The following is a 21,245-nucleotide window of genomic DNA, read 5'->3' as shown; positions in this document are numbered from 1 at the left end:
TGTGACCGGTAACCTACTTAGCATGTTAGAACAACCGCGACTGCTCGGTTAACGAAACAGGATGCATCAACTTTCTAACCGCATATTTGGGTTAATATAACATACTTTTAATTAGTTACAGTATTATTCTTTCAACCACATCTCTGATGTGATAACATCAAAAAATGAAATTTAAAATACTAAACAACTACGTAAGCTGTAGTTACGTGATACCCTTTTTTTTAAAAAAAAATTGCTAGCCGCGCACGACTAGCACCCATCCAAGGGGTCACACCTTTAATTGAGGGATGAGGGCGTAAAGGAAATCTGACAGAGAAAGGTAAATGGTGGATGATGGAAAAAAGTTTTTATTCATTTCTTTATAAAATCAAAAAAATAATGTGGAGGGAAGCATGAATCGCAGCAGCTGGAGTCTTTGAGCTGCAAGGACATTTATGGCCTTTAACCATAAACATTCAAGTAGGATGGGATGAGATGAGAATGAGGTGCAGTAGATATCACAACAACAGGGAGATGGTTAGAGTAGACACATGCATGTTATCTTCTGATCCAGGGCTACTCTCGATCATGATGTAGACAGTGGGAGGTCTGGTGAAACACTAGGACTACTGTGCAGTATACGGAAAAATAAAAGATGAATCAATATGAGTGATGAGATCGGCGACTGGAGGAAGGTAAATGCTATCTGGCGGTAAGGAGTAGTAGTAAAGAGTGAAGAGTAAAGATAAGGGAATATGGCGAAGTACTTTCGTTTTACGGAAGGTGGCGTCAAAGTGCATAGTGTCAAAGAGAAGCGGATGGTGATTCTCGAAGCGTTGAGAGATGTATCGTAAGCGGAGAGTTTCAAGATGATAGAGAATATGTGGAAATGGTATACGGTAGTATAAACAAGGGTGGGGCTAGGAAGACGGATTCGGAAAGCAAGCCGGGGTGCATGATGTTTCAGAATTTGAAGGCGTTTATAGAAGGAGGGAGGAGCAGCGACCCAAGCTGTAAAGCCAAAGGTGAGGTCCGGTCAGGGTAAAGCTTTATGGGTATTCAGAAGTGTGGTGGCAGAAAGACGCCACGTAGTACCGGTAAGGCGCCGAAGAAGATTAAGGCGAGAATATGCCTTTTGACTAATGTACTTCACGTAGGAAGTCCATTTGAGGTCTTGATCAAAAATGGCGCCTAAGTAGGGGGCTGTTATTTTTACTGAGGGCAATAGGAATGTTAGAAATATGGAGGTTGTCAGGTTACGATAGACACGGGACTGTTGGCCAGGTGGTAAGAAGATGATCGCCTGGGTTTTTGTGGCATTGATGGTAAGTCGCTATGTGTAGCACCAGGACAGAAAGGAATCGATGGCGGTTTGGAGTAAGATATTAAGGCAAGAGATCGTATTTCCTGTAGCGAGAAAGGCAGTGTCATCAGTATATTGAAACAGGGTAACATTTGCGGGTAGAGTAGGAAAATCTGCGACATAAAGAAGATAGAGAAGGGGTGAGAGAGCTGAGCCTTTTGGAACACCTGAGTGAAGGAAAATGGGATGAGATAGCTGATTATTAATGGATATGTAGCTAAGGCGACAGTTTAGAAAGGATAGATAAGACGAATGTAACAATAGGGTAGATGGAAGTGAAAGAGTTTATGGAGAATGCACAGATGCCATACCTTGTCGAAAGCTTTTTCAAGATCAAATAAAAGAAGACTGGATAGTTTGGAAGTGTTGAACTGGTTGGTGCTGAAAGTGGTGAGACTAAGAAGTTGATCTGAGATGCTAAAGGAAGGGCGAAAACCAGCTTGATGGAGAGGGAGTAAATTATAAGCGGTGAGAGGGTGTGGAGACAGGTGACAAGGATACATTCAAGAATTTTGCTAAATACTATTGTGAGTTGGATGGGGCGATAAGAGGAAACAGAGTGCGCCGGTTTGTTGGGGTTAAGAAACATTAATGTGGTGGAAGTTTTCCAGGGTATTAGATAAAAGCCAGTGCGAAGGATGAAGGTGAAAATATCGGAAAGGAGGTAATGTAAGATGGAAGGACCTTCCTTAATATGGCGATACGTGATTTTATCTATGCCAGGGGCAGTGTTCTTTTTTCGAGAGACGGTTTGACAGATTTCGGGACAGTGATGGGGTCAGTGAGTGGATTGTTTGGAGATATCTGACGATCAGGGTGAGGTGGCAAGTTCGGTGAGGAAAGGTTTACGTGATCAGTAGGATGGTGGCGAATAGTGGGATCACGCGCAGTTGGGGTGAAGATACCTTGGAGATGGGTTGCAAAGGCGTTGGCTTTGGTAGTATCATCTGAAAGAGGAAGATCGCCATCGAGAAGCGGGTAGGAGGTAGTGTATTTCTGCCGTTGAGAGGTGTTAGCAACAGTGTTGCACGTTTTAATCCAGCTGCGGCGTTTGTAAGCCACAAGATAATTATGGACTGTACGTTGGTACTGGCGGTGGAGGCGAAGGGATTCAAGACTTCCTGTACGGGTATAATCTCGATATAGTTGGAAAGAGCGTGTGATGAGCGAGAGATAGTGGGATGGGAGTGGCGGTTGATGTGGTCTGATTACAGATTGTGGTATGTATTTCTGCGGCTCTAACTGAATGGTTTTGGTGACAGTGTTAAGAGTCGTGTAGAGTTCTATTTCTGTAGTTGGAGGCGAAACATCAGAGAGGTTTTCAGAGATATGGGAGCGGTAACGAACCCAGTCGGCTTTATCGAAACTAGGAGTGGTACGGACTGGAAAAGACTGAGCATTAGAACCTGATTGCCTATGAAGGATGAAAATTTTTACCGGGACATGGTCGCTCCCGAGTGGGTCCAAGACCGTGATCGCACAGCATGGAGAGAGATTGGTAGATGTTATTACCACTTCCGGGTGGAGTTACTTTCGGGATGAGTTGGTTTGGGAAGAGTATGAATGAACCCGGTAGTGTCAGTAGTGAAAGTCCAGTTTCTGTTGGGCTGAACGGCTATGAAAGTTGAGATCGGCCATAATAATTAAAGATCGGAAATTAGAAGAGATGTAGTGAAAGTCTTGAGGAATGGGATGACCGGGTCGAACATAAAAAGTAGCAACAGTGACAGATAAATGTTTAAAGTAGAGCGTAAAAATGAGATGTTGAGGAAGATTTGGAACAGTGAAGAGATACTGGCGATAAGGAACACTGTGTGGAAATCCCATGGCGACCCCACTATTAGTACGACGTGCTGGAAGAGAATTATGATGGCGAACTAACTGATAACCGGAGATACGGGGATGGAGGCGTGGGGTCAGATAAGTTTCGTTTAAAAGAAACGTGTTTACATCTTCTTCTCGGAGCAGTTGCTCAAAAAGAGGTTGATGTTGTGATAGGGAACTAATGTTCAAAAACAGAAAGTTCAGTTCCATGATGAAGGCAACAGCGAAAGTTAGTTTATGTGATAGTGAAAACAGTCACATTGCTGTTTGGAGCACATCGGAGTGAAGATAACAGTTCTACCAGAATATGTGGCTTGAAAGTCGACGTTAAGGATGGCTTTGGCTGTTTGTTGAATATGTTGTAAAGTGTGATGACGAAGGAAAGGATGGTTATTCTGAAGAGTAAGAGTAATAAAGGAAAAGAATTGATTAATGGTGATTGGTTGATATACGGATGATGGCGCGATAACAGTGGTACCTTGAGTCCCATGAGGACGGAGAGGAAAAAGGATTTCCGGCTTAAAAGGTTCGGCGGTTGGTCTGGCTTTGCATTTATAGCTAAAGATTGAATGATTAGAACCACACGTACTGCAGAGTGGAAGTTGTAGAAGAATTGTTCATGACTTGGTAGCGTGAGGTCCGGAGCAGAAACCGCACTTCGGTGTTTTTGGGCATTGCGATCAATGATGAGAGTTGTAGACTTGACAGGTTTCACAACGCACGGAGAGGGGTGCTGGAGATTTAGAGGGTTCTACTCTATGCTTTTTACGATATATGTAAGCGCCATTCGAAAGAAGATTGTCAATTGTTGATGAAGAGTTGGTAAGCACACGGACCATGTAGGTGTTTCCAGAGGCGTTGTTAATGCGGATGCACTTAAGGATAGAGTGCTCGTTAAGTTTGAGTTCCTCGGTCATCTCGTCATCGGTGTAATCAGGTGGTACAAACCGAATAACAACAGAGAGTGCTGGTGAGTGACGGGGTAGTGGTGGTTGTTTGGTGCGAGATGTAGTCAGTTTACAAAGATGTGCGTTCTTGCCAAAGATCTCGTAAGAGTAGGTATTTGACAGTGAAGCAGTTAGGTTGCAGTCAGGACTTTTGGTGATGATGCCTTTACGGGTTGAGACTATTTACTTAATGTTTGAACGAGGAACATACTTGGTGAGGCGAAGGCACAGTTGCTTTAGATCATGTTATTTTGGGTCGTAATTGGTAAGTAAGAACGAAGAAACCATTGGAAACTGAAGATTGCTGACCGGAGGTGAATACTGTGAAGGAGGTAAAGATGGGAAGTCTGCATCCATGTCGAAATGACCCTTAGTGATGATGATGATGATGATGATGATTCACTAAGAGTATAAGGACGTTTAGCTTGTGGTGATTTTGACTGAGGATCCTCTTTAGAATGAGGCGATCGTGAACGTTCAGGACTAGGTTGAAATTTTCCACGGCGTTCCTTCCGTTTAACAGAAGAGCCAGAATCAGTGGTAGTGTGTCCGGTAGAAGACCTAGCTAGTGAAAGCCTAACACAAAGATGATAACAACAAGTATAGGTATCAGGTAGTAGGCTGAAGACCACCCATTTGGATAGTGGTCTAGGTCAGGAAATGCTCCAGTCTAACAACAAGTTATCTTTGGATTTGTTGCTCCTGACGAGTCCCAGGATCGTGGAAAGGATTAAAAAACAGCCGTGCTGACGCTGGGTACGTCACAGCTGATGCGGTCGATATCTCTATCGACCTGAAAGGAAAGGGTTACGTGGTACTTTTTCCCGTTTACCCGGTTAAAGGGTTTTGCCGTATCTTCGAGGGAGTGATTCATAAACATTTTGGACTCCGTGATATTATGATGATATTATGGAATTTTTCGTTATTTATTAGTTATTAAATAATTTATACATACATTCAATACTGATAATTATTAATCAAGGGAACGATAATTAAACATTAACAATAATAACAAAAGTGCATAAGACGAATGTATAAGGTGATTGGTGCACAAAACGAGTATATAAGTGAAAAGTAGAACAATATTATTCATGCATGAAGGCTCATAAAGGGAAAAGGCTAGTAACAAAGTAGAAAACATTACATATTAACTGAAAGGGCAATATATTGAAATGATAATAAATGAATTGCACTAGACGCCACATCACGAGGTTTTGTTAGTAGACAGATGCAGTTATCGTCTGTTCCTGGAGCCACTCAGGAACTGATGTCGACAGAGGAGGCCCACATTAGTTGGTAATCACTGTGCGTATGATGGATAAACATGAGGTGATAGATGACGTGGATGATATATGGCAAAGATCTCGGGGTCTCTAGTGGCAGGATCCAATTGGAGGTGATATAGTGTCATATAATGTTGCGGCGGAGAGTCGGTGTATCGAGGTGGTGTATCGTTATCACTTTCGTAGCGTATAATGTCCACTAGCATTGCATGGTGTAACTGAAAGCGAGTAGTAATGTACCGGATTCGAAGCTGCTCCAAGTGTGGAAGTAAGGACAGAAAATCAATAAGATTGTACAGGAGCCTAGTTGGACTTGGTAATCTGATTCTATACCCTAGTCGTAAAGCATGTCTCTCCATGATACACAATTTTTGATAATATTTATCAGATGCAGAGAATCAAGTCGTGTGACCATAAGGTATTTCGCATGAAGGCTTTGTAGGTATGTAGTACCGTAGTGGGTTGTAAGCCCCAGCTTGTGTCAACTAGTCGTTTAAAAAATTAAGTCTATTTTGAGCCTGGGTGACAACCTTCGTAATATGTGGGCTCCAAGATAATTTACTGTCAAAGACGATACCAAGGTAAGTCAGAGTCGAATGAACCGGAACTGGAGTATGTTCAACATGGAGGCGTAGCAAAGTTGGGTTACAGTATACTATGGAGCGTCGTCCTGGTGGTAAAAATACAAGTCATTGTGTCTTCGCAGAGTTAATACTCAGTCTCCATACGTTACACCAATCGAAAAATCTATCAATAGTAGGTTGCAAAAACCGATTAATTTGCTGAATAGTACAGGCTGTTGAGAGAAAAGCTGTGTCATCAGCTAACTGATAAATCTGGATGGTGGCTGGTTATCTGAGATCGGCAACGTATAAGAGATAGAGGAGAGGCGACAAAGACAAACCTTGAGGAACTCCAGAGTGCAAGAAGATTAAATGAGAAAGAGTGCTGCTTATAGATATGTATGCCAGACGTCCTGTTCAGAAAGAATTGATCAAGCGTATGTAGGAAATAGGTAAGGTATATTGATGTAGTTTATAAATAAGTCCAGGATGCCAAACTTTATCAAATGCTTTCGCGAGATCAAACGTGACTAAACAAGAATTAAAACCCCAGTTATATTTGTTATAAACGGCCGTGGTAAGACGTAATAGCTGAACTATAGTACTGAAATCAGGCCGGAAACCAGCTTGATGAATAGGCAGGTGCAGTATTGTTTCTTTTGTAGACTTATAATGATATCGTCTGGTGTTGTAGGCTGCGTAAGCAGATTATTTCGTTCAAGAACATAATTATCCGACGGTTGTACGTGAGCTGAGGTCGGATCAGTTTGGCGGTTGATGATTGATTGAAGCAGTTGTGGCCTGTGCCGAAAAAATAGTGCGAAGGCATTTGCCTTCTCTGTATCAGTAATGAGAGCCTGATTGTTTCGAATGAGCGTGGCGTGGATGAAGTTGTCCCAGTAGGGTGATGAAACTAACGCCAATATTTGCTTGGATGAGTTTCGGTAGCCAGAGTATTACATGTAAGGATCCACTGTAGTTTCTTGTACGCAGCTATGTAGTTATGTGTTATGCCTAGATACTGACGATGGAGTCGAAGTGCTTCTAAGTTGCAGCTCACTCGGTACTATCGGTAAGCTCTACGTGACGCAGTTATTAATAAAAGATATCGCGGCGGTAATGTGAGTTTATGAAGATGTGCCGCAGTAGTAGGAACGGAGCGGTCAGCCGCATTTTGAACTGCTTCAGTTAGTGCAGTGACTACTAAATTGAGGTTATGTTGTGAATTAGGCACAATAAGCGGAATAATGGCATGGTCAAGTGCGGAGCGGTATTGATCCTAATCAGCCTGATTATAACAGTAGACTTTCTTAGCTGGCAATGGATGTGAAGATTGTGCTGTGCAGCGTAGCTCTAACTTAATAGGAACATTATCACTTCCTATGGAGTCCAGTATCGAGATGGTGATAAATGGAGTCAGAGAAGATGAGGTAATAACAACATCAGGAGTACTGTTACTAGCTGGTCGTGTAGGCTTAGATAGAATATGAAAATCACCAGTAGTAGTATTTTGAAGAAAATCGAGAAATTGCTGTTTGTCTCTCTGAGTACGACTATGGAAATTTAAGTCTGCCATAATAATGTAATGCTTAGAGTGAGAGTCAATGAAGCGAAAGAAACCATAGTTGAGTTGTTTTCCGGGACGAAAAAAACAATCGTACCTCAAACGTGATGGTACGGCCTCGACTTAGATAGTAGTTATGTTATGTTCAGGAAGAGTAATATGAGATGCTGTTACGGATCGATACGGCAGGAGATTGCAAATACCGATAGCTGTGCCACCATAAAGACCTGGTCCTGCAGGGACATCATGACGGAGTATGGTATATTTCGGTATGTAGCAATTCAGGTAAGGAGCCAGATATGTTTCGTTCAATGCAAAAGCTGATATTCGTTCTTGTAGTAATTACGTGAGAAACTGTTATAGGTCAGTAATGAGCGGATGTTCATAAAGAGTAAGGTGTAAACCATAATAAATGCACAGAAAAAATTAGAGACGAATTTCAACATATTACACATAAACTTCAAGGTGTTGGATTTAAAAGTGTACTGTGGGCCCACAATAGGTGGCATGAAGCTGAATATTAAACAGTATTTTAGCTGCGTGAATGATATAAGTAAGTATGTAGGTCCGAAAAAACGGATAGATATTTTGAAAAGTAATGGTGAGAAAGGAATGGTACTAACTCATCAACAGTAACTGGATGAAGTAATGAGTTGGCAGGTGGAGTCGGAGGATCAACGGAGCGAATAGGAGAAACTAGTTCCGGCTCTGAAGGTTCAGGTTGTAGCTGTATGTCGGATGTTTTTCAGGACATGCACTACATTGCGGTGGTTCCTTTTGATTAGGGCATTCCCTGGTAAGATGTTGCATGTAACAATAGAAACGCTTAATTATATTAGTGCATTCCAACGTGCAATGTGAGTTATACTGCTGGTATCGCTCACAGCGCAAAGGAAGAGGTGCCGGTGTACGAGATGGCTCGACCTTATAGCGTCTACGATAGATATGCGCTCCTTTAGACAGGAGTTGATCGATCAGTTGCGGTTGGTCTGTAAGCACTCGTACAAGATAGATTGCTCCTAAGTTATTCTTTATTCGAATGCAACGTTTTACAAAAACCCCTCCTTGATGCAGTTCCTCGTAGATTTCTTCGTCTCTGAGATCTGGTTCTATTCAGCATATTACCATCGATAACATTTGTGGACGTTTAGGAGGCGGAGGTGTTTTAAGTGTGGTAGGAGTTAAGGCAGAGAGTTTTGCTTTTGTCCCAAAGATTTTGAAAGTGGCCTGATTCCGGACATGCGTCGCAAAATTAGACCTGGATGATTTTATGATAATGCCCTTACGTGTTTTGATTATTTCACGGATCTCGGGTTATGGTACAAATTTGACTAATTGTTGAAAGACGGCACGTACCGAATAGCATTTGGTGTCAAAATCGGTTAGTAAGAAGTTATAGATGATGTCTTGAGCACGGTTGGAAAAAATACACTTTTTAATAAAAGAACAAATATGTTTAAACCATCAAAAACCTGTTTAAAATGTTTTGAACATGTTTTAAAACACACACACACAAAACGTGTTTTAAACATTTTGAACAGTTTAAAAATGATTTCAAACATATACTTCAAAATCGGGTAATAACTTATTTAAGATTTCTTGCTCTTTACTAGCAATCAGTGATGATATTCTAATTCCTTAACAACCGGTTCTGTATATATACATACATATCATTATATACAGACTGTTCCATAATTCGTGTAATTTTATACAGCACTGGGAGAATATGAAGTTTTCACACTATTAATGTAAAATTTAGCACTCTTATTGAGAAATATCTGAATTTTTCGAATTTCTAAAGGAAATAGGAGAAAATTGCTGTTTAGCCTACCTTTTGGGGCTGTAAACACAAAAGTTAATTTTCCTTATGGGAGATTCAATGTTAAATTTTGCAAGCAGTTTTCTCCAATAATTAGTGGTAAAGATTTTGGGGCAAATTAGTTGTATTTGTTACAAAATGCGAAAACACTCATCCACAAAGCTAGTAAAGCCGTATCAAACATTATTTTGGGAAGATTCCCCTTTTGGGGGGCAAGGGGCGTAGAAAGGTGGTAGGTGATGTGTTACCAAAATCCCAAAATTTATTTTCGGAGTGCCAAAGAGTGACTGATAATATGGCTACAGCCCCCTTTTAAAAATAAGAAAATCGCCATAAATATCCTTAGTAGGGACATACGAGAAGGTTTTTTGTGTTAATTAATGTGAAATTTGGCATTATTGTAGCAAAAGAGTATGTGTTTTTGAAATTTGGAATGCCTTAGGGGGGCACAGGGGGCGAAGCATCACATGATTGATTTTTATAAAAATTAAACATTTTGTTCCGGAAATGCCAGTGAGCGTCAGGTTTTTCACAAATGTCACAGAATTAATATTCTAATGCTCCTTGCATGTGCCAGTGACTTATATGGGGCTATAGCCCTCTTTTAAAAATAAAATATCACCATAAATATCCCTAGTAGGGACATACGAGAAAAAGGTATTTTTTGTCAATTAATGAGAAATTTGGCGTCGTTGTAGCAAAAAAGGATGCGTTTTTCATATCGGGAATGCTATTTTGGTAACCACCGCCTTAGGGGAACAGGGGACGAAGCATTTGATGATGAATTTTTATAAAAATTCAAAATTTTGTTCCGGAAATGCCAGTGAGAAACAGATTATTCACAAATGTCACCGCATTAATATTCCAATGCTCCTTGCATGATCAGTGACTTATATGGGGCTATAGCCCCCTTTCAAATATAAAAAATCATCATAAATATCCTTAGTATTGACATACCGGAAGAATGATTTTTCTCAATTAATGTGAAACTCGACGTCGGGTTAGCAAAAAGTTTTGCATTTATCAAATGTGAAATATTATTTTGGTCGAAATAGAACACAAAATGACAATGGAAAATGCCGCACGTACCACGAACGAAAAGATCTTAATGAAAAGTAATATTTCAAAAATTAAAATATTGTTTCCTTTATTCATAGAAAAACCGTATCTTTTCCCTACTTCTTCCACAATAACTATATGATCCCACTTTCCACGCAGTAGCTTACTCGTATACTGCACATGTAAGTACAACAGGAAGTCGTGTTCTATGGACACATGGTTGTAGTAAAAACAAATGTCTCGCGAGGAATAAGGATCAGGTTGTCATGCTATACCATAAACCCAAGAAAACATATTAGTCCTTTCTAAAAACAACACTTTTCTTTTGGCTCAGTTGTCATTAACTAAATTGCTTAAAGATTTCATTAATCTAAGTGTAAGACAGATAAAATGAACTTACTATTATTCAGCATGGCTACGTGAACGAGTAAGACATGAATGAATTAATGCGATATACTAGAGCCACTGTGAACAGCTTCTCCAACATATCTGGATGACTACGCTCTAGACAATTCTTTGTTTTATGTTGCGCAATAAGAAGGAATGGCCGTAATAAAATTCCAGACGCATGCACCATTATAGGTATCCTCGTCGCCATAAGTGCCTTTACATCGCAGTGACGGGTATGTGACCGCGCAGTACTCCAAGGAAGGGATGGTTGTATAAGAATTTTTTATTAATTTTGAAGAGTTTTTATTTTGACTAGGGAATTAACATAGGTATAGGGAGTAAAGACACAGATTTGAAGCATCAGTGCACGAAAAGATTCGTATTCTCAGTTTTTCTATTTATTGTTTTATATGTTAAGTTAAACACCACAATATGTATCACTGATATCGCAGATCGTATTATTTTGTAAAATCGTGTCTGTAACCTATTGTCAAAACATTCATCTCAAGACATGATACAGAGAAAAGAGAAAAAGATAAGACATCTGTAATATATGTATAATTACTAAGTAAATTATAAGTAATTATAAGTAAATTCGACTCAACAAGTAATTGTAGAAATTAGTTAAAGGACACGTAAGAGAGCGAAAAGAAGGTCTAGAAGTCTGAACTTTTTAGAAACGTCCTAGATAGGTGAAAATATAGTTAAAAATTGCAAAAGGTATCATGTAATTTATCTTTCTTTTCTTATATCCTAGTATACTTTTTTCTTTCACATCCAAACATCTCTATTCAGAATTACGAGATAAAGATGAAGAGAGAAACATTTCAATCTCAAGAATTATATGAGAAAAAATCTTTTGACTTAGGCTAGAATCGAACTCGTAACCCTTGAATCCATAAGTCTGCGCTCTACCGATTGAGCTAACAATTTCTGTCGTAGAAGCCTGATTTCTACAACTACCGGTTTGCTGAATGGTGTGTATTAACGAAATTGGCCAAGATAATTGCTTCATATAGCTATTGCAATAATAATAATAATAATAATAATAATAATAATAATAATAATAATAATAATAATAATAATAATAATAATAATAATAATAAAGAAGATGATGAACAGAAGTTAAAAAGTCGCATTGTTAAAAGTTTGGTGTGTGAAGTTAGTCCTAATATGAGATTTTATTAATTATATATAATAAATGTAAGCGTGGTTTATTCGTGCGTGCTACTCAAACTGCGCAACTCATAAGGGTTGTACGCGTATGGTACAGTAGCCTTGCGTCCTCCAACTGTGAAGAAATATTCGGTTTGAACCTATGCGTGTCCTAAGAGGAAGGAGGAGATTCAAAGAAAGAGAAGTGGTTTAGATATTATGCAAAAATAGAATATCTCACGAGGTGAGGTGATATAGAGTTCAACGTGTCTTTCAGCTGTGACTCTATACAAGATGTGCATCTACGACTTAACGTGGAACCCGAACCACACGACTCCTGCCGACACAAGGGCGCCCATATTGTAGTTTTCAAAGGGGTAAGTATAAGCGACATTTCAAATATAGTTCCAAATTTTGGGGTAAATATTCAAACAATTTTTGGGTTTTCGATCTTGCAAAGTACAATTTTCTCTAGAGGGGGCAATCGCCCCCTCTTACTCCCTTAATGGGCACCCCTGGAGACACAGGGACATGCAAAAATAATCGAAAATAAACGATATTAATGTTAAATCCATAGCTTTTGAGTACATGAATTATGAAACCTTCTATATCGTTCACATCAAAGTTTAGCATTATCGGCATGGAGGTTTAATGGGAGGGGTGAAAATTTAATAATTCTTAATTGAAAGATATGAGTGTCTATTCAATAGTTTTCGGGGTTGCTGAAATTAATAATTACACTCCAGATACCATTAAAGCCCAAAGCTTTACTCTTTCGTTAGCAGGAAGGTTATTCATTTACTTAACTCAGGAGACCTTAAAGTTAAGGATATGAAACTCGATGCATATATTTCTAATTCAAAATTATTAGATACGTATTGTAGCTTAGACTTCTAAGGAGTAGAAGGGCCAATTTATGCGATGATTTCCTTCACATTCGAATAAAATACTGTTCCATTATATTGCGAAAACTCATTTCGAGTAGTGTCATTGCTAATAGTTTTCCGTATTTGTTTAGACCCCTACTCATTTATAACAGAATCTCACTTTTCCTGTAACACCTAAGCAAGCACTTAGTAAAGTAAATGCCATTAAAATCTATATTCATAGGACAGTGATGCAAATGCAGTTGAGCTCTTCGGCAATCTTTAGCATGGAAAGAGAAAAAAGCCACCACATTGATATTGGAAAAGTAGCTAATGAATTCCTCCCCGAAAAAGGTCACCCGCACATTTATTTTACAGATGGTGGTTTATAGCTATACGTAAGTTTGTTGAAATTGCTCCATAGTTGTGGGGGCGAGACACTGAAGCCATCCGTAATAAGGGGGGAAGTGGCATGTAAAAGTACTCAATATGAACAATATTAATATCGAAATCGTTATGGTATTAGTTTTCGTGGTCGCAGATGAATAATGACGCTATCGATGTTGCTTAAGTTCAAGTTAAGCCTTGGTTGGCATGGAGGTCAAAGTGGGAGGGTGACAGGCAAATAAATAAATAAATAAAATAAAATAAAATCGAAAAATCCTTTATTTGTGTCGAATATATATTTTTCGGGATCTCTGACATAAATGGTAATATTCCAGATGTGGTATATGACCAAGGTTGGCCCCATTCGCATGCGGTTTCAGAGGAGAGAACCGGTGAAGATTTCAGAACAGTTCCTTTGACTTAAGTTTCAATACACTTAGAGTGAGGAGTGGTAATACACAAATACTGGTGTCACATCGGGACCTATCAGGGGTATGATTTCTGGAGAACTGTCGTTGCTCCAGGGAGGCATTACCCCATGATCAGTCCCTAAAATTCTTACTGCTTTACAGGAGCGTAGGCAGGAATTTATTTCAGTAATCGAAAGCATTTTTAGGGTAAAATTGTTCAGATGGTAATGTATACGTATACTAAATTCGTTTGAAATCCCTCCAGGAGCCCATGTTGCATCGTACGTTCAACTGTACTTTTTTCTGAATCAAAACTCTCTCTCTCTCTCTCTCTCTCTCTCTCTATATATATATATATATATATATATATATATATATATATATATATAACAGTAACAGGATCGGTTGTAGACATTTTGTAAGTGCAAATAAACAATATTTAGTCGCCCCCGCCTAAATGATAATAAAAGAATAGAATGCTGTAATGGACAAAAATTCTTCAGATAATTGTTACAATTACAAATTTCTTCAATATATAATAATTCAGTCTTCCTGTGAGTATTAAAGGAAAATGGCGAAATTAAACCTAATTAACTGTGGATGAATCATGACCAAAGTTACAGTTTTAATAATTTATATATTTTTTATTAAATAAGCACAGGAAACAACTAAAATGTATACCTAAGATGTATTTTGACAAATACAGTTGAAACATAAAAGTCGAAACAGAATAAAACTAATGAGCTTTAAGTTTAACATTATCACAGGTTTGATTTTGACAAAGAGATATGCTCTTACACTTCATTAAAAATATTTAAGTAGTGTTTTCCAGTGATACAAATATGGTAGTTAGCTTAATTTCTCGTTTTCTTTGTTACTGTAAAGTTCATGTTATAAAGACACTTTTCTGGCTTTCAATTAGGCAAAATCTCTTATTATTGCATCAATATCAATTTCATTCAGAATGTAGTTTTCAATGGCCATTAAAGCTAGTCCATTTAATCGTTCTTGAGATATACTTGATTTCAAATAATTCTTTACTAATTTTAGTTAAACTAGTTCAATAAACAACAAACGACAAAAGTGTGTGTCTTAATTGATATTTAATTTGTCCTCGATCCCGTGGCAGCACTTTAAAATCAGGTTCCTTCGCAAAAATTATTTTCAGGGCCCTTTAGGCCTATAGAACAATTCAATTCTTTCATGTTTCTTTCCAACATAAACGTACGAAATCAGGCAGTAACACAATGTAAACACAAGCAAAGATGCACCCAAGATTTTTCTTTCGGGTTCGAAGATTTTTCGGAATAGCCTACAAATGCAAATAATTTTGTGTATCTGCCCCTGAAATTGTGCTAATTGAAGGGTCCAGACTCTCAGACTCCCTGTGCAGTGTTTCGTCCACACATATTTTTAGGGGGCCACTTTCCCCCGGGAGGAGATCAAAATAATACGTCTGTAATATAATAATAAATAAAAGAGTAGCAGCAGTGGCCCTCTGAATACTAAGTGTACCCCCCCGGAAGATTTTTTTTGAAAGGAACACTGCACCTATTAGGGATGCCCACGAGACAAGATGTGTAGCTGCCGTGTCTCAACTCGAATTTTGTCTGGAAAATCCTGTCTCGATTCGTCTCGTGCGCATCCCTAGCACCTATGTCGGTGCATCCCTGAACACAAGTAACTAATAATCAAAACTCTACTTTGCATTAGGGGGGCGCGGTGGCTCAGTGGTAGAGCGTTCACCTCTGGTGCTTGGGGTCCCGGGTTCGATCCCAGCCCCCGCCAAGTGAACTTTGTGGTGGACAAACACCGTGCTCGTGGGTTTTCTCGGGGTTCTCCCGTTTCCTCCCACTTTCTTCATTCCACCATTTCACTCATCTCTCATTATCACCGTCTCCTTTAGCCTAACCGGCATAATCGTGGGACGTTAAACTTAAAGATTTCATTTCATTTTCATTTTTTCTACTTTGCATTAGAATTATTACTAATTTAAAATATCGCTCCATCTAAATTTAATAACAGAGAATGGATTAATAATTATTGTTATACTGTTATAATAAAACAAGCATCTGTATATGCTGCTGTGATTGAAAGTGAGAGTACTAAAAAAAACTACTTGTCATTCAAATGACCTTTCATCGCTTTCGATTATATCCTTTCAAGTTCTATACTTATATGCCGCGTGAAAACTAATTGTAATCAAACATATTTTGAAATACATGAAATTTAATTCAGACCCGTAACAGAAATGACCGTATCGTCCCATTTTAATTCAACAATTAAATTACTGCAATCAGGTAAAATAACCTTACAGTTTCAAAAGAATGTCGACCTGCAAATGCTTCGTTAACAGTGATTGGTATTGACAACTCCCCACCTCAACATTTGTATGATTTTGTCCAGAACGCGAAAGAAACCTTTTAGAGCCTTCGGTTGCCTCTTATCTTCTTTAATGTTTTGTAGCTTTTTTTTCGATGAAATGCTCACTTGGTTTTATATCGTTGCTCATTATTATTACATGAAAAACAAAGTACTATCAAAAAGTGAAAGCACACATCATTATAAATTTAAAAAATAAAACAAAAACGAAATGACTTAGGATAGAAATGAAAATCTTGACGAACGACAAATGAACTAATAGATATTAAACAAAGTGAGCATTAAGCAGTGGACAGCGATTTGAGCCATTAGGAACTTAAGTTAAAATTTCCCTCAGAAATGATTTTTAAAAAATCCATTTGTACCGCCCGTCTTTTCTTAGTATTCGCTCCACTCCCTGGGCGAATGGACAAGAAAAGCCTACTTGCTTGCATGGGGGCCCGAAGAATTTTTTAGAGTGGTCATCTTCCTGGATGGTATATTACGTTTGGTATTTTTATTTGTATTAAGAAAATCTTAAGAAATTATACATATATATTATACTTGTCGTAAGCCAGGTGGGGCCCGGCCCCCTCGTCCCCTTTTGGGCGCCCATGCTTGCTTCAACTTTGATAATGTGAATTTAATTTACGGTGATCTTTCTCAACCCTTAACTGAGGTCATTGAACCAAAGTACTATGCGAAGACACTGTTCAAGACAAGATGGAGGAGCACCCTTGGAGACATTTCTTTTTACTGTGATAATGCCACCCAGTCCATAAACAATACTTGCGGTTGAATTCATTTCGTTTGTTGATCCATTCGGATTTTAAAGACATATTTGGCAATGATATTCTCTAGCAAGGTGTCGGAAGGATTGTTGAGGAAGGAATGAAGAGTCTGTTATATTTGTATTTTGTGCATATGGTGGGATTGTGGAAAGAATACCACTGTCTTTAGCTCTACGGTCATAGTGCTTAATACAACATCTATTGGAAAGCTAAATTTACCTTCATTTTATCTCATATTCGTAAAATATCCCTTTTCCCTCTTTAAAAAGGTCTATTCTGTGCCGTGGAAATTTTCCTCAAACTAACATCACTTGTGCGTGTGGTATTGGCATCAATTGATGTACGAGTCCATTTCATTTGTAAAGGGTGTTTTACAGCCAACCACGCAAAGATTCGACTTTATTGTCCTTTTGATGTATTTTATCTGTATCTCAGTCTACAAACACCGTGCTCGTGGGTTTTCTCGGGGTTCTCCCGTTTCCTCCCACTTTCTTCATTCCACCATTTCATTCATCTCTCATCACCACCGTCTCCTTTAGCCTAACCGGCATAACCGTGGGGCGTAAAACTCACAGATTTCATTTCATTTTTTGTATCTCAGTCTGTACAATATTTATTTGAAGCTATATGAGGAAACTTTTTCATCATAACATTTTTTAAAATAAATATTTACATTTAAAACAAAATTCATTTTTCTAATTTGGCTCCCTGTTCACCTGGCGCCTCCTGCGAACGCGTAGTTCGCAGGATTCAAGATCCGGTCCTGCAGTAACAATGAAATTCTGTATTACCGCCCGATTATCGTTGTTCTGAAAACATTCATCATGATATGACGTAGGGAAATGAGTTACATTAGGGTTCTAAGATCTAATATCAAAGTTGAAACATCGCAAGTAAAACAAAAACATGTAATAGCAAATAGTTTTGAAAATAATTTCAGTTTAAACTAGCTGCGACTACATTTAATTCAAAATTAAACTTCTGGAGTGCAACATATGAGCGTAGCTGAAAGAAAAAATCAATAAGAAGAGTCGGGATTTGAACCTAAGAAATACAAGTAGGAGTTCCTTACACTAACCATTTATCTACTATATTTTGTTTACTAAAAATATTTTCCATGCAGCAAAATGCCATTTCACACTGAAACATTAACAACATAAGAACAAAGATTTCAAGAAAATTTGCCAAAGCTTAAGTATTAAAGGTATCCTGGTATTCGCCCAGTGGTACTGCAAAATCACTAGTCAGGATGCCTCGTATCGAAACTTGAACCGGGAAACTCTCAATTACGAAGCGTCAACACTAACCAGTAACCTATGTTCGCCCAGTAAATGTCTTCAAATTACTTTTCTGTAATTATTTTTCAAAAATGCTTATTTTCATGAAGCAAAGAGTGCATCTTCTACTTGGGTTGAGAACTATATCTACTATACTTCTAACAGTCAACTAATAGTTGATGTTCATTATTTCTATCGATTTTCTACGTCTACTAAGTTATTTCAATTTTTTATAAGTTTTCCCTTCCGTTTACGACAATTATTAGAAATGAAGGCTCCTCTTCTTATACAAATCTTGATCATTGTAACATTTTTAGTCAAAATTCTGAATTATTGAAAATATTTAAATTAGTTAGAGTGAAGAGGATAATACTAAGAAACATGGTTAGAAAAAAAGAAACATTGTTGTTTAACGAATTGATAAAATCAAGCTTTTTCAAACCATAAAAAAATACTGTATGGTATGGGATGATCATGGAAAAAGTAAAAATAGCCATCGAGGATACACTAACCAACTACTGTACGCGGATAAGTCTAGGTTTGTTAACTTGGTACACGTATATGAAGAAACCACTAACAGAAAATAGCTGATAGCTTTACGCCTAATCATTTCAGCGACCTCGAAACTATGAACTCTACATTAACATCGGTTGTCGTTTTCGATCATTTTATATGTTACTCCCTTCCATTGTCCGAAGGTATGCCTTACCCCTTATCCCAATGCATGAAAAGCAAATAATATTTTCGCAAACACCGCGAGGGGCAGGGAGGGAGTAACAGAACGCACACAGCTCGCTGTATGGCTTTAGGGCAAATACCTAAAGGCATAAGCAATAGGCCACTTGACCAAGGGCAATGTTGCCAAACGTAATACAATGTAAGCCCACGCGCAGCCTGTCTCTTCGCGTGATATTACCTTCGACACAAATCACTGACCCTTCGAACAAGATAACATTGTTGCGCTCTCAGAGTCAGGTTTTAATTGCATTTGTGTTAAAGAAATGAAATGAAATCTAAGTTTTATGTCCCACGGTTGTGCCGGTTAGGCTAAAGGAGACGGTGATGATGAGTAATGAATGAAATGAAGAGAGTGGGAGGAAATAGGAGAACCCCGAGGAAACCGACGCACACGGTGTTCGTCCGCCACAAAGTTCAATTGGCGGGGGCTGGGATCGAACCCGAGGCCCCAAGCACTAGGGGTGAAAGCTCTGCCACTGAGCCACCGCGGCCCTAAAGGAAAAGAAAAGAAAAGCGCACCCAAGACAATACCTCTAGAATTGTGGGGAAACTTGTCCAAATAGACTTTTCTTTTTTCCTTTTATCTATACAGGATTATGCGCTATTAACATTATAACTGTTAGATTTTTCATTCTCTGTTGCAAGAAAATAATTGACATAAGGATAGGACCTGTACTTAAACGCAAAATTACATAAACGGTCTGGTAGTTTTAGTTAGAACGATCCGTCAAGTGGAGGTGGGGTAAGTTCTCAAACATTTAAATATACGACGTCTTATATTCTGTAGGTGCACTACGCAACCAGTTACTAGAGAACAAACCCCGAAGTAGGACTGCTATCAAAACGAGACAATACGAGGCTATTTACAGTATTAGTCTCCTTTCAACCGACAAATAGCGGTCTCAGTCTCGTCTCGATAGTTTCGAAATAAATTATTTGAAATTATTCCACACTAAATTCGACAGTAGATAAAAAAATACACCTCCAATAGTTCTCCCTATTGCTTCAGAATATATAATGGATGCACCATTTTCTACTAGATAAAGTATGAATTAGCAATTCATATACAACATTCAAAAATACATATGTCTGTTTCCACTAAATATACTCATTGTTTCTTAAATTATTTATTTACTAATTGAAATACCCGGCGTTGCACGGGAAGAAGAGGTTTATATTTCAAAGATATATTTGAGATTAGTTTTCCCAGTAGAATACATATTTGAATCGGAATGAAATAGTACGAATCCATTTCCAGCAGGAGCAAATGAATTAACTTGCCGCTAACGAAGAATAAAAACTTGAGCTTTTATGGTATCGGGAGTGTCATTATTCACTTCAGCGACCCCGAAAACTATTGAATAGACACTCATATCTTTCAATTAGGAATTTTTAGGACCTCGAAAGCTATGGATTTAACATTAATATCGTTTATTTTCGATTATTTTTACATGTCCCTGTGTCTCCCATGATAGAGCTAGAGGTGATATGGGTTTCGATTCCCGGCAGGAGTCGTGTGGTTCGGGTTCCACGTTACGTCGTAGATTCATATCTTGTATAGAGTCACAGCTGAAAGACACGCTGAACTCAATATCACCTCACCTCGTGAGATATTCTATTTTTGCATAATTTCTAAACCACTTCTCTTTCTTTGAATCTCCTCCTTCCTCTTAGGACACGCATAGGTTCAAACCGAATCTTTCTTCACGGTTGGAGGACGCAAGGCTACTGTACCATACGCGTACAACCCTTATGAGTTGCGCAGTTTGAGTAGCACGCACGAATAAACCACGCTTACATTTATTATATATAATTAATAAAATCTCATATTAGGACTAACTTCACACACCAAACTTTTAACAATGCGACTTTTTAAATTCTGTTCATAATCTTCTTTATTATTATTATTATTATTATTATTATTATTATTATTATTATTATTATTATTGCAATAGCTATATGAAGCAATTATCTCGGCCAATTTCGTTAATACACACCATTCAGCAACCGGTAGTTGTAGAAATCAGGCTTTTACAACAGAAATTGTTAGCTCAATCGGTAGAGCGCAGACTTATGGATTCAAGGGTTACGAATTCGAATATAGCCTAAGTTAAAAGATTTTTTTCTGATATAATTCTTGAGATTGAAATGTTTCTCTCTTCATCTTTATCTCGTAATTCTAAATAGAGATGTTTGGATGTGAAAGAAAAAAGTATACTAGGATATAGGAAAAGAAAGATAAATTACATGATACCTTTTGCAATTTTTAACTATATTTTCACCTATCTAGGACGTTTCTAAAAAGTTCAGACTTCTAGACCTTCTTTTCGCTCTCTTACGTGTCCTTTAACTAATTTCTACAATTACTTATTGAGTCTAATTTACTTATAATTACTTATTGAGTAATTATACATATATTACAGATGTCTTATCTCTTTCTCTTTTCTCTGTATCATGTCTTGAGATGAA

At 38.1% G+C, this 21,245-nt stretch overlaps 1 protein-coding gene across 1 annotated transcript in view; it reads right to left on the bottom strand.

The window, feature by feature from the left end:
• Positions 1-21,245, bottom strand: part of LOC145681559 (bestrophin-4-like) — a 1,326,494-nt gene that overhangs the window by 319,174 nt on the left and 986,075 nt on the right. The gene's annotated exons all lie outside the window — the stretch shown is intronic.

This window comes from Thermobia domestica, chromosome 3, assembly GCF_964235325.1.
Source record: "Thermobia domestica chromosome 3, izTheDome1.hap1.1, whole genome shotgun sequence".
Lineage (NCBI taxonomy): Eukaryota > Metazoa > Arthropoda > Insecta > Zygentoma > Lepismatidae > Thermobia > Thermobia domestica.
The sequence above is the reverse complement of the archived record's forward strand: the minus strand, read 5'-3'. Positions and strand labels throughout refer to the sequence as shown.